Source organism: Gossypium raimondii, chromosome 12, assembly GCF_025698545.1.
Source record: "Gossypium raimondii isolate GPD5lz chromosome 12, ASM2569854v1, whole genome shotgun sequence".
NCBI classification, from domain to species: domain Eukaryota; kingdom Viridiplantae; phylum Streptophyta; class Magnoliopsida; order Malvales; family Malvaceae; genus Gossypium; species Gossypium raimondii.
The window spans coordinates 38659615-38675015 of record NC_068576.1 but is presented as its reverse complement, the minus strand read 5'-3'; the positions used below and the strand labels follow the sequence as shown (position 1 = coordinate 38675015).

General features: G+C 32.8%; 1 non-coding gene across 1 annotated transcript; it reads left to right on the top strand.

Annotated features, from left to right (window-relative positions):
• Positions 1-12028: 12028 nt before the first annotated feature.
• LOC128035652 (small nucleolar RNA R71) lies at positions 12029-12135 on the top strand. The gene has a single exon (XR_008192204.1). It is a non-coding gene; the product is annotated as a small nucleolar RNA R71 (small nucleolar RNA).
• The last annotated feature ends 3266 nt before the right edge of the window (positions 12136-15401 follow it).

Genomic DNA, 15401 nt, shown 5'->3' with positions numbered 1-15401 from the left:
ATGGATATTGATGTACATGTATATACACATAGATATATATTAATGTAAAAGCTTATATATGTTTATAAAAATTGTGGAAGCAGACTTAATATTGATTAAAAAATTTTGGGGTTTAAGGTTTAAGAGGTTTAAGGGCTATAGTTTAAGGGTTTTATAGTTTAAGGTTTAATGTTTAGTATAATTTTAAGTTTATGGTTTAGGGTTTGTTATATTGGGTTTGGGATTTAGTGTTTTAAAGTTTGTTGTTTGGAGTTTAGTTTTTATAGTTAGAGTCTTAGTGTTTAATTATGGTTTTAAGGGTTAGGGTTTAGGGTTTAAGGGTTAGGGATTTTGATAAAAAATATAAAAAATAAAGTTATTTTAGGGTTTAAACAAGCAGTAAGATTCCTTTTGATTACTTTTAATTTTAACTTATAATATATATATTTATGGTTTAAAGTTTAGGGTGTTAGGGTATATGATATTAGAGTTTAGGGTTTAATGTTTAGTATTTTAGGTTCAGTGATTAATGTTTGTTATTTGGATTTGGGGTTAACGGTTTAGGGTCTGGGTTTAGGGTTTAGTTTTTTATAGTTAGTGTCTTACTGTTTATGGCTCTAAGGGTATAAGGTTAATAAAAAATGACAAAAATTAAATTTATTTTAGTGTTTATGCATTAGTGGCGTTTTAATAAAAAATGCCACAAATATGTCATAGTATGCAAAGCGATGACGTTTTATTTTGTGTTCCTAGTGGCGTTTATAAAAAAACACCGCAAATTTGTTTCAGAAATGACAAAACGTTGTGTTTTGATCTGTGTTCTTAGTGGCGTTTTCTACCAAACGCCGCAAAAGGATAGAAATTAGTGGCGTTTTTTAAAATGCGCCGCAAAATTTGTGCCTGATACTGCAAAACGTTACGTTTTGATGCAAAATTTTAGTGGCGTTTTTTGTAAAACGCCCTAAAAGGACTATACTTTAGTGGCGCTTCAGTAGAAATTGCCACAAATAGGTTTTAATAGTTTCCGAAACGGTGCCCTTTTTTCCTATGCTTTTAGTGGCACTTATTAAGAAACGCCACAAAATTTAATAAAACTAACCTAAACGACGTCGTTTTATTAACCCCGAATTTCCTTTAGTTTTTCCCATGTCAGATTCCCCTGACTTTATTCCCCCAATTTCCTATCTACGTTTCCCCTAAATTTCCCTAGGTTATTCTTCCACAAATTATTTTCCCCAATTCCGGAACTTCCATTCCCTTTGTGATCCAAACCCCCAATTTCCCAAATCCCTTTATTTCTTATCGGGTTCGTCCATGCTACGCCTTCCATTTTCTCCCAAATTCAAACTTTTTCCTTTTACAATTTAAGCTCCTAATCTGTCGCAAAGCTCGATTCTTTAACAAAAAGGTGTTGGAACTTCGTTGCATACAAGACTGGAACAACGTCGTTACTCTATTCTGATTCCTGCAAGAGCATTCGACCCCTTTCTTTATGCATTGATTACTGTCAGATTTTTGGGGTGTAAGTGTTCTTCCTTTTTTTTTCCCGCTAGTATAGAATTTTAATTTACCAATTTTTGTTCCGTAATTGCTTTTTCGTAATTAGCATAGAAAAAAAGTATGAAATTGAGGTTGATGGTTTAGAAGGGAAGTACGAGGTTTGGAAGAGGAAATTGCATCCTGACCTTGTTCTCAAAATCCACCAGGTTCAAAATCCCTGAACTTAACCCTCGTCTATTTTTATTTTTCTAAGAATTTTATAATTCTTAAACTATTTATTTCTTAAAATTTTACATATATATGAAAGTAGAGATAACTGCCTTGACAATAAGAACTGTTGATTTTAAATTTTTGTAATAATTAAATTAGCATTAGATTAAATCGTAATTGTATCATTTTGGTGCCTTATATGCTATTATATAGTTGAAGGCATTGTTTATTTGTTATTGTTATTTCTCATTTAAGAGGATGCATCATTGAATTAACCATTTTCTCTTGATACCTTTGGTAGTCCAAAACAACAAATGAAATTTAACATGTGTAGGTCTATATATCATAAAACTAGAGCCATTCAATGTCTATAGTTTTAGTTAATGGAATTATTATTGAAGTTGCGTTGTTGATGCAATCGAACTAACGAAAAAAAATACTATTTTGGTTCATATGCTAAGACCAAAGTTTTATCTTAGTAGTTTTCTACCCTTAGATTTGACTAAGTTACTGCTTCTGCTCCTCCTGCAACTATTGGTTCAAATGAAGTTGCCATTTAATATTTGGTAGTGATATTGATAAAGTTTTTATATTTGGTTCAACTGAATTAATAATATTTGGTCCTAATCTTATAATCTTACATCTGTTCTAGGTACTATCGAGCACCGAATTAATATTTGGTGCAATCAATACACCATGACATTGACATCCTGTCTGCTGGCCGTGTTTTGGCTGAGCTATTGCTTGGCCAGGTACATGTTTCGTTGCAAAATTTATTTGCTTATTTATATGCATTTTCCCTTTAAATTACTTAACAAATACTATTTTTCTGACTCCAGCCTCTGTTTGCTAGTGAGAGTGGAGTAGACCAGGTTGTTGAAATTATTAAGGTACCTTTTAGTTCAAAATTCTAATCAATAATAGTTTTATCATGATGATTTTTGAAAATTTAATCTGTTGGGGCTCCGATTTTGTATAGATCTTTTTGTTGATTTTCCTTTCAAATATTGAATCATTTTACTTACTTAAAATTGCCATCTAGTTTTTTGCCTTATATTTTCTGCTATAATCTGGCATCCAGTTTGCCATGTTTTGGTATTAAATTATTTTGGTCCTTCACAAATCAAAGACAGTATATTAATGTATAGGGACTAATTGATGATACTTTTACTAAAGGAATCTAAATATAATGTTTTCATGTGTCCTCGCCATCACCATTGCCGTTAATTACAAAGATAAGTTATCGCATAGGATTCTAAGGACCCAAATATAATAAATAATTAAATTACATAATTTTATAAAATTGAAAGTATCCTTTTCCAATCTACTTTCTTCTCACATTTAACTTTTATTAATATCAATTATGATACCTGCTTAAATCTTCTTCCATTTCTCAAGTAATTCATTTCCAAAATCCCATTTTAAATGTGTAAATAATATTAACATGGATAAATAAATTGGTCCAAACTATACAAATATTTATATGTTTTCCTTTTCATTATATTTTTTATTTTATGCTATTTAAGCACGAAAAATATATTTTGTTTTATTCTCTTTTATTTTAATTTACCTAATTAAATAAATTGTATTTAAAGTTATATTTTAAATATTTTATTTAATTTTAATCACAATTTTTTAAATATTTAATTTTTTAAAGTTCAAATTTCATAACTTACGTAATTTACATAACTTACATAATTCATAACTTACATAATTTAAATTTATAATACATAACTTACATAACTTATTAATATTTATATATAGTTTTAATATATATATATTTAAAATTTATATATATTTTTAAAAATTGATACATTACATAACTTACATAACCTACATACATAAACTTACACATAATACATAACTTATATAACTTAAATTTATCAATCATATCATAACTTACATACATAAATATTAATCATATCACAACTTACATAACCAACATAATGACTTACATAATAACCTACATAATAACTTACATAATAATACATAACCTACATAAATTAAATAAGTTACATAATACACAAAAACAAAAACTTACATAACTTACATAATATCCTACATAATAACTTACATAATAATACATAACCTACATAAATTAAATAAGTTACATAATACACAAAAACAAAAACTTACATAACTTACATAATACATAACTTACATAACCTACTTAATACATAACTTACATAATACACAACTTACATAACTTACATAATACATAACTTACATAACTTATATAAGACAACTTACATAATTTACTTAATACATAACTTACATAACCTACATAAGACATAACTTACATAAGTTTCATAATACACAACTTACATAACTTACATAATACATAACTTACATAATTTACTTAATACATAACTTACATAACTTACATAATACATAACTTACATAATTTACTTAATACATAACTTACATAATTTACTTAATACATAACTTACATAAATATATGATGTGGCATAACTCACATAACTTAAATACACTTATAAGTTACCGTGATATATATTATATCTTAACTTACATAATAACTTACATACCTTAATACATAACTTATTCCTAAATCCTAAACCCGTCCAATTTATTGTCAACGTCAGACTTCAAGAATTAAGAAATAGACCAGTCTTGGATGAATTTGTCAAGGGTAAGCGACGGTTATCGAAATGGAGTACAGACTTTTCTAAACTTTGCATTTCAATATGCAAGCCAAGAGAACATGATTCTTTTCCCGGTAAGAAGTGTGTCAACATAAACTAGCATTATCGTGAAGTTGTATACGAGCATCTAATTGTTGATGGGTTTGTTAGGGGTTATAAACAATGGCTTTTTCATGGAGAATGCCCGCCTAGTACTTCCTCTTCAAGGATGGATGTATCTTATGATGGTAATGCTTACTATCAGTCTGTTAGAGGGGATGACATGGAAGGGATGTTGCGGGATGCATTTAATATGCACAATCATGGTTTGCAGTCGTTCCCAGCTGACTTTGTGGCATTTGATGATTGTAATATCGGTGGAAATGCTTTTACCAAAACGGGAAGAAGTGTTCCTCATGAAGAGCCGAATGGAAAAGCGGCAAAGTTCTACGCGCTACTTAATGACATGAACGAAGAACTGTATGAGGGATCAAAATTCTTAAAAATGTCTTTTTGTATTTGTCTTTTTCAGTTAAAATGTTTGGGAGGGTGGACCGGGAACTCTTTGACAATGCTGTTAGAGTTTTTGAGAGATATGTTTCCGTTTGCAAAAATCCTTCAATCATGCAAAGATATGAAGAAAATGATAAAAGATTTAGGCCTTGGGTACACCAAAATCCATAGTTGCCCGAATGACTGCATGTTGTATTGGGGCAATCAGAGAAACCAACAGTGCTGTCATGTATGCGGCCAATCCTGTTGGATAAATAAAAACATAAAAGATGAGAATGCCAATGAAAATGATGCACAGTCAAGAAAGAAGCCAGTCAAGATTTTACGGTATTTTCCACTGATACCAAGGCTTCAAAGGCTTTTTATGTCGTTGAAGACAGCGGAGTCTATGACGTGGCACCATGATGGATGAACCAATCATGGATTACTAAGGCATCCGGCAGATTCTTTAGCTTGGAAGTCATTTGACAATAAATTTCCAAGCTTTGCAAGCGATCCTAGGAGTGTGAGGCTTGGGTTAGCATCTGATGGATTTAATCCTTACAAGATCATGAGCACTGCGTACAGTACTTGGCCAGTAGTGCTTGTTCCTTACAATATGCCTCCGTAGATTTGCATGAAGCAGTCTTCCCTTATCTTATCTATGATTATCCCTGGAGAGAAAGGGCCCGGGAATGATATCAACATTTATTTACGGCCACTTATTGAAGAGTTAAAACAATTATGGGCTGGTGTTGAGACATACGATGTGCTCAGAAAGGAGAACTTAAATTTACGTGCAGCTTTGATGTGGATCATTAATGACTTCCCCGCTTATGCCAATTTATCCGGTTGGAGTACCAAGGGTCGTTGTGCGTGTCCTTGTTGGGCTGCACAAACATGTTCGCAATGGTTATACAATGGGAAGAAGTTCTCTTACATGAGGCATCATCGGTGGTTACCAGAAAATCATAGATTTGGATTTCAGAATTCTGTATTTGACGGCACTAAAGAGTTCAGAGAAGCTCCTTCGCAGAGCAGTGGATCTGAAATCTTGTTCATGTTGGAAGATATAAATTTTAGTTATGGGAAGATGAACCAACCGCCAAACATGCAAAGAAATAGAAGTTCAAATGTTGAAGGTGATGATGACTCTGATGAAGAGGATGATCCTAATGAGGTGGAATTGTGGAAAAAAAGAAGTATTTTTTTGGAGTTTCCTTATTGGGAGCATCACCTTTTACGACACAATCTTGATGTTATGCACATTGAGAAAAATGTCTGCGAGAACATTGTCGGTAAAATTTTGAATGTCGATGAAAAATCAAAAGACAATCTTCAGAGTCGACTTGATTTAGTCCAAATGGGAATTCGGCCTAATCTTCATCCCAATCCACTTCCGATGGGAAATATCAGTTGTCGCCTTCTATTTTTTCAATGTCGAAGACGGAGAAAGAAGTGTTCTGCATGTTGTTGAAGGATATAAAGGTTCCAGATGCATATGCATCAAAAATATCTCGATGTGTTAGTGTTAAAGATCGAAGACTATATTCGTTAAAATCACATGACTATCACATCTTGATGCAAGATTTACTGCCAGTTGCTCTACGATGTTGTATGTCGAAGAAGGTAACGTCTTGTATATTTGAACTGTCCAATATAATGAAAGCCATTTGTGGCAAAGTTTTGGATGTTCAAGAACTTCAGAAGGTACAGGATCGAGTTGCTTTGACTTTATGCAACTTGGAGAAAATCTTCCCACCTTCCTTCTTCACTATTATGGTTCACTTGATAATCCATCTCCCGCATGAAGCAATTCTCGGCGGACCCGTTTTCTATCGATAGATGTATCCCATAGAAAGGTGTTAATTTATTTTTAAAATTTTTCTTCATTCACCTATAGTTGTTTTAGTTACAACTTTTGATAATTTGTATATCGTGTTTATGTTCCTATCCAAATTAAAGTCTTATTGCCGCAATGCGCTATCCGAAGGATCGATTGTCAAGGCTACTTAGCAGAGGAATGTATGACCTTCTGTTCAAGATATTTGGAAGATGTTGAAATAAGGTTGAACAGACCAAGTAGAAATGCTGGACTCACGGATCATAACTTTGCCGATACTTACCTGTTCCAAAGTTTTGGAGAACCAATCAAAAAAGTTGATATTGCAGAATTAGATGATTTATCGTGGGTACAAGCACATCTATATGTTCTGTTTTACCACGAATCAATGGAACCATTACGGAAGTAAGTTGTAGAAATTTGATAATTATTCATCAATCCAAAATTGTTTATCTTCTAACAAAGTGAACATTTTTTTAACATAGTGAGTACAAACAAATATTGAGATCTCGTTCGAGCTCCCGAAGAACACAACATTGAGATATCAATAAGTTGTTCACAGAAACTTTTCATGAATGGTTAAGCCAAACGGTATGCAATTGGAGCTTCATTGACAAATAATAATGTTTTCTCATAACATTTTTAATTACTCAGTTTACTTTCCATTCGATAGGTTTGGAGTGGGAAGAACGTCAATGACGAAGTTAAATGGCTTTCCCAAGGTCCAAATCGAGTGGTTAAAAGATATAGTGCGTTCCTCATCAACATATTCAGATTTCAGACAAAATATTGCGAGAGATTGAGAAGAACGCAAAATTGTGGAATAGTTGTTAATTCCTCAATTACAAGTTATGTTAGTTCTAGGGACAATAATTCTGTCGAGGGAAATGTGTAATATTTCGGACTTCTTACTGACATAATTGAGTTAAGATTACTACGGCAAATGGAAAGTTGTCTTATTTCAAGGTGATTGGGCCGATGTTAATACTGCTTGTGGAATTAAGCAAGATCAATTTGGTTTTACAATAGTAAACTTCGCTCGATTGATTCACACAGGACAACAACTGATAGATGAGCCTTATGTATTCTCATCTCAAGTCAAACAAGTTTTTTCTCAAAAGATCCAACCGATGAGGGTTGGTATGTTGTACTCCGTAACATCCCTAGAGACTTGTTTGACATGGGCAGTGGAAGTAGAGATAACATCGACAACAGATCAGAAACTTTGCCCTTTCCGGAACAAAACTTAAACGAAAATATCCCTAGTACTAGTACGCAATTTCAATGGGTTCGCTAGGATACGGATGAAGATATTTACAAATAATGATGTAGTAAGAATATACGATTGTTTAATTATATGTAATATCATAATTTAAATCTTGATCTTATTATATATTTCAACTATTTTATATGTGCTGTTATTTTTGTAATTAGTTACTAAGTTTTCAACTATTTTATATGTATTGCAGAAAAAAATGCCTAGAAGAAAAATGCAAAATGTAAGCATTGTTCAAAATGCTCCAAACTCGACGGAAACAAATAGTGAACAACAGACAACTATTGGATCTTCGAATGTTCCGATTGCACCTGAGGATCCTACTGAAGTTCAAAGTAATTTTATATTTAATTTACATGCGTGTTGACTTCTAATTGATTTCTTTTTCAAATCCTTATATTATAATATATCATTTTCAGCTGAAAATGGTAGGACGCGCAGAGGTCGATGACGTATGCTACTTAGAGATTTATATGAGTTAGATCCAGTCGAGCGTGTAAAAGTATGTGGAAACAATTTTGGTCAGCCTGTTGGAACAGAAGCTCGATTTTTAGCAGGATACTTGGGCATTTTAGCACGAAATGCGAATATGTTGCCTATCAACTACGAGTCATGGCATCAAATGCCTGATAGTAACAAAAACCAAGCCCTCGATAATATTAAGGTAACAAAACGTTAATGGCATCTGTAACACATGGGAATTAGTTTCATTTATATTTATTTTCTTAACTTGTGTTTTTTGTAGGCAAGGTTTGCTTTAGAGGTCTCGAATACCTATGTAAAGAAGGCATTGGGAAAAAGATGGAGAGATCATAAAAGTACTTTAAAAAAGATTATTATAAGACAAAAACAACCATCGATGAGAAATTGCAAAATGTCCCGCCGGGTATGCTGAGGTACCAATGGGAAGATGCGGTTAAATTTTGGCATTCGAAGAAAGGCGAGGTATGACGTACATCTAAACTCTTGTAATTATTTTGGTTTATTGTATTTACTATTGACGTACTAATAATTTCATAACGTAGGATCGTGAACGAGTTGGAAAAAGTAGCAGGCAGAAACAGAAATTCACTCACACAGCTGGGTCGAAAAGTTTTACTTGTGTAGCTGAGGCCGAGGTATTTTTAATTTTTTAATACTGTCAAATATGTATTACTTTCCATTAAATAATATTTTTACTACTATATCAGAGGAATCGTAAATCTGTCAAAAATTGGACGCCTTCAACTTTTTGAGATTACACATAGGAAGAAAAATGGATCTCCAATGACTCCTGAAGCTGCAGAAATTATGGTACATTTACTTAATACGATTTTCTAATAGTTTAATTCATTGCTTGTAATGCGACTATTGTTATGTTGCATTTGTTTTTTTAATATACATTGCGTTCCTAACTATGTGATTTATTTATTAGGAAAAACTAAAGGATAAAAAGGCGAAATACGAAGCAATTGCTTCTATTGATAGTTCTGTTCATCTTGAAGACATTGATAACCGAATTATTACTGAAGTTTTGGGTCCTGAAAAGCTATGATCGGGTTCGATTTCAAGGATCTTTTGTTAGCCCAACCCAATATTTTGGATCCAGCTCGCAGCAATACATGGCTTCGAGGAGTCAGGCTCAAGCTGAAGTTTAGAGGTTAAAAGACCAGATGACTCAGATGCAAGCGACCACAGTTGAGGTTCAAAGGAAATATGAAGAACTCCAGCTACAACTTAAAGCAGAGGCGGCAGCGAGGGAAGCAGAGGCTGCAACGAGAGAAGCAGAGGTTCAAAAGAAATATGAAGAACTCCAGCTACAACTTAAAGCAGATGCGGCATCGAGAGAAGCAGACACTGCAATGAGGGAAGCGTAAGAAGCGTAAGTACGATTTAACTCCAACAGCAGCTTCAGAATATGATGAAAATGTTTCACCAGTCCCAACCTCCACCGTCATAGTGTATTGTATAAATACTTTTATCATTTTAACTTTTAACATTTTTGTGAAAATAATATAAATTAAATTTTATTTATTGATATTAATATTATATTATTCGTTTAATTTAAAATATCATATAAATTTATTGCTTTTGGCTGGTTTAGATTTGGTTGCTTTTGATTTGTTGCTACAGGAGGGTTGAAAAAATATAAAATTTTATTTTACAAAATTCCCAAAATTAGTGGCGTTTTTAGAAAAAGCGCCGCTACAAGCAACCAAAGAAATAGCGGCATTTGTGTAAAAACTCCGCTAAAAGAACATGACATTTAGTGGCGTTTGCGGAAGAAACGCCGCTAAAGAACATTATCTTTAGCGGCGTTTGTGGAAAAAGCGTCGCTAAGGAACATGATCTTTAGCGACGTTTGTGGAAAAAGTGCCGCTAAAGAACATGATCTTTAGCGGCGTTTTTTTCATAGCACCGCTAAAGAACATGACCTTTAGCAGCGTTTATAAAAATAAACGCTGCAATGTTAGCGGCGTTGTCAATAGCGGCATTTTTTTGCGGCGCTTTCACCTTTAGTGGCGCTAAAAAGCGCCGCTAAAGGCCTGAAAAAACGCCGCTAAAAACCTGTTTTGGTGTAGTGCCAATTGTTGATTAAATGCTATCCAATTGTTGATTAAATGTTGTCCAAATATTGATTGAATGCTGTCCAATTGTTGATTAAATGCTGTCCAAATGTTGATTTTATGCTGTCCAATTGTTGATTAAATGCTGTCCAAATATTGATTGAATGTTGTCCAATTGTTAATTAAATGTTGTCCACATGTTGATTTAATGTTGTCCAATTGTTGATTAAATGCTGTCCAAATGTTAATTAAATGTTGTCTGAATGTTGGATAATTGCTATACGTTTTTGAGCATATTAATGCTGTCCGAATTAATGCTCACATGCTGTTTAATTTTTTGTACAAATCAAAATTGTCCAAAACAAGGTAGGTTACCTATGTTTTGTCTTAAATTACCCATATGCATAACATATAAATTACTATTTTTATAAACTATTAATGAATTGGGTTAGCCATGATTTGGTATTTGAATTTAGAATTAGCTTTGTTTTAGAATGTTATGCGCATGTATATATCTTATAAAATGATATGCTTGATAATTAGTTAAAGATATGGATTGTGTAATTTGGCATCTGTGAAAGAGCTTCAACAAACAGTAAGTTAATGTGTAATTTTTAAGAGCTTAATAAATTTATCATATTGTTCATTTGTGTGATTTTTTTTCATTGCGTTTGGATATGACTCTCGAGGTTTGTATTCTTTGACAATCGATTATTCCTCTTTCTTCAACCTCATCATTATTCACCACATCTTCTTGCCTCAATTTCTGTTCAGGTGCAATTAACCCTTCTTCGTCTCAAACAGTAATTGAATGAAACTGCTCCCTTAGGTTAGTTTCAATATTGCTAGGTAAGCTACTTGTGGTCGTTCCAAAATTAGTTTAGCAAGCTGTCCGATTTGGTTTTTGAGCCCTTGAATCGATGCTTGATTATCTTTTAGTGTTGTCTTAGTGTTTTAGAAACGAGTTTCTGACATTGAGATAAAATTTTTCAACATCTCCTCAAGGTTTAGCTTCTTCTCTTTCTCATAAGGTTGCTGGAAGCCCAGGGGGGTTGTGTTTGTTGATTTCCTTGACCACCCCAAGAAAAATTGGGATGGTTCCTCCGACCTGTATTATATTTATTACTATAAGGATTATTTTAAGGTCTAGAATTATTACCCATATAATTAACTTGCTCATTCTCTGTACTAGGACCGAAGGGTAAACATTCTAGATTATTGATTTCCACCTCTATTTTTATCGCATTGCATTATTGGATTTACCTGCGTAGAAAAATATAAACCGTAAAATTTTTTATTCACTGCTTCTGCTTGGCTTGCTAATATAGTAACTGAATCAATATTAAAAACATCGATTGCTTTTATTGGTTTCGTCTTCATGACTTGCCACTGTTAATTATTTAGTGTCATCTCCTCTATAAACTCATAAGCTACTTTGGGTGTTTTATTGTTCAGTGTTCTACCAGCTGCTGTATCAATTAACTACCTTGTTGAGGGATTCAAACCATTGTAGAAGGTTTGAACTTGTAACCATAAAGGTAACCCATGGTGAGGGCACCGTCTCAATAGATCCTTGTATCCCTCCTATGCATCATACAAAGTCTCCAAATTGATCTGCACAAAAGAGGAGATGTCATTCCTCAACTTGGCAGTCTTAATCAGTGCGAAGTACTACAAAAGAAATTAATCACTATTTTTCCTTTTCCTCAACGAGAAATGGAGCAACCATAAACGAATGGCGTAATCAGTGGTGCCATTAATCTTGAAAGTGTCGCAAATCTCCAAGAAATTGGCCAGATGAGTATTTGGATCTTCGTCTTGCAAACCATTGAATTGAACATATTATTGTACTATCTGAATAGTGTTCGACTTCAGTTCAAAATTATTTGTAGCTGTACAAAGCCCAAATTTGCCCCATCCCAACAAACTAAATTAAACCCAAAACAGAAGCCCAAACCCAAACAAAACAAAATAACAATTACAGCAAGCCCAATTACGGAAACAAAGCCGGTGGCCCAAAACCTTAAAAATTTTTGGAATGGCATGTACGCCTTTAACGCGCACCACGCTCGATGTCTGCCACCGCCAGTCATCCTTTCACCGAAACGGCAAGTTGACCTTGCCATGTACCTGCAAACAAGCAGCAAAAAGAGAGAAATGGAAGCAGACTAGGAAAACAGTAGCAAAAGAGGGGATTTTTCCTTCATTTTTCATCTTTTCTTTTGGCTTTAAAGCCAAGTATGTTGTGAAATGAAAGGAAAAGGGGGGATTTTTGGTATCAAAAAACAGAGTTTGAAACAAAGAAATAAAAGAATAGAGATCGAATTCTGGGAAGGTTTTTAGGTCCGAATCTTTCGCCTTTTTTTCGTTATTTGTTTTTTATTTTATTTTATATACGCATTTTATAAATAAATAATAATAAAAGGGAGGAGATTTGTTACAGAAAACGCAGAGAAATTGAATAGAAAATAAGGTGGTTTCCGATTTACTTTTTTTTATTTTTTCTTCAGTTCTTTTTCGTTATTTTACATACATTTGCAAAATAAAATAAAAGAGGAAGGAGAAGGAAGTCTTACCTTCTCAAAACATGTCCCCGGACCTCACTCACTTCGTCGGAATCGAAGTTGAAGAGGGGTTGCTCTGTTGCGGCGGAGAGAAGGCTGGTTTGGCCTTTTAGTTTTGTTTGAAAAATGGGAAAACCTTGCTGATTAGGGTCTTTTTGTTTGCTAAGAAATGACGTCGTTTGAAGCCTTTGGCAGTGGCCTCAAAACGACGTCGTACAAGGCCTGTACCCGCGCGTCGACTCGACCCGCAACCCAGGATCCGCGTGTTTCCATATTAATGGGATATTTTCGCGCGATATCCTTCCGCTTTTGCGCCTTAATGCAATCTGGTCCCGTTTGTTTCTTTAATTTAGCTGCATAACTTTATTTTTGTTTCATTTTAGCCCTAATCAAAGTAATGCGTTTTGAAGGGAGGGATATATTCCCTTCTGGTCCCTTTCCTTTCACGTGTGTTTTGAATTGGTCCTTTTAGTGATTTTTTTTTATTTTTGACACTAAACTTTGTTTATTTTTATTTTAATCCCTAATCTGTTATTGTAATCATTTTTCTACTAAATTAATTATTTAAATATTTTTAATGCTATCATTATTAATTTTGTATTAGCATTTATTATCATTATTATTATTAATTATTATCATTATTAGTTTTATTTGCCCTTTTATTTATTCGTTAACATATTGAATAGTTTTTTTAGGTTTATTTTTATTCTATATATATATATATATATATATATATATGTATGCATTATGCTTGTACATATATTTTATAATTTATTTATGCATACATACAAACGCATTTTTGTTTTATAATATATGTCTATATATATCTATATACCTTTTATTATTTTCCTATATACATATACATACATACATGTATCTTTTATATTTATAATTTCTAAAATATGTATATATACACATATATTTTATAATGCATATCTCTTCGTACATACACACTTTTTGTTTATAACGTATATACTTATATTTTATATATTTTTGTATTTTATAATCTATATACCTATATATGTAAATATTTATGCTTTTATATTTTATAATCCATATACATATCTTTTATTTATTTTCCTCATTTATTTATTTATTTGTATGTTCGTTATTATTATTTATTATGCTTTAGAATTTTTATTTGTTTATTACTCGTTATTGTACATACGTGATTGATTTTATTTATATACATGTGACTTCTTATTTATTATCTTTGGTTTTGCTTGTATTATTTTTACTTACATCATTATCATTGTTATTCCATTACACCCATTTTTATTTAGATTTCAAGAAAAAAATTTTAAAAATATAAGTAATACTCAGTATTTGGGATCTTCGAGAGAATCGAGCCCTAACATATTGGGTTCCGATTTTCTTCGTTGAATCTAAATAATCAAGATTACTTCTTTAAGGATGATAAAAGGCTCATTGCCGGGATTTCAATATGTTGTGTCCTAACGCGTTGGATATGACACGTTATTTTCCCGAGATGAGGATTTTTTTCTAAAAATTAATAAAGGCAATATTTTGCATTTAGATTTGAGAAAGTCGTGCCCTAACTTACTGGGTTTCGATTTTCACAATGAATCTAAATACGTGAATATTTCCAAACTCAAGTTTTAAACGATCTCGGGAATTAAAAAAGATCGTGTCTTAACTTACTGGATATGATGCCTTTTTCTCGATTAACGTGAAATATGCTTCTTTTCCCAAAAATTTCAACATTTTAATACAAGGATCGTATTTTTTAATTCTTCAAAGTTTTCAATTTTCAACATTAAGACGTTAACTAATCGACTAGGTACCAATTTTGGGCGTTACGAGGGTGCTAATCAAATCGTTGACCAAACTCGTGGACCAAACTCGTTGTTTTAATAAAATCAAATCGTTTATTAAAAACAACCACTTTTCGGGGTGATCCGATCACACCTCATCAAAAAGGATCGGTGGCGACTCCCGTTTTCGTTTTCATTTTTTAAAACCCAAGTTGACCCCGTTCTGTCAAAAAAATGGTGAAAAACAGCAGCAGTAGTAGGTTTCACAATAAACGATTCAACCCCAGTTAGAGTGAGCTTGCCATAATCGTACATAGTACGAGGAATAGGAGCTGGACGAGGTGGCTGAATATTTTGATTATCACCCATCGCCCCAGTAATAGTGTTGTCCTCTTACTTGTCTACCATATTCTGTTGACTCTGCCTTACTTCTCTAACCTCTCTACTATTTTTGCGAGCTGGACTTTCAATTTCACTGTTGAAAAGCAATGGTCCCGACGTGTTTCTTCCAATCATAAACCAAAAGGACCTGCCAAAAGCAAACAAGAAAAATTAAAATGTAAAAATTAAATTA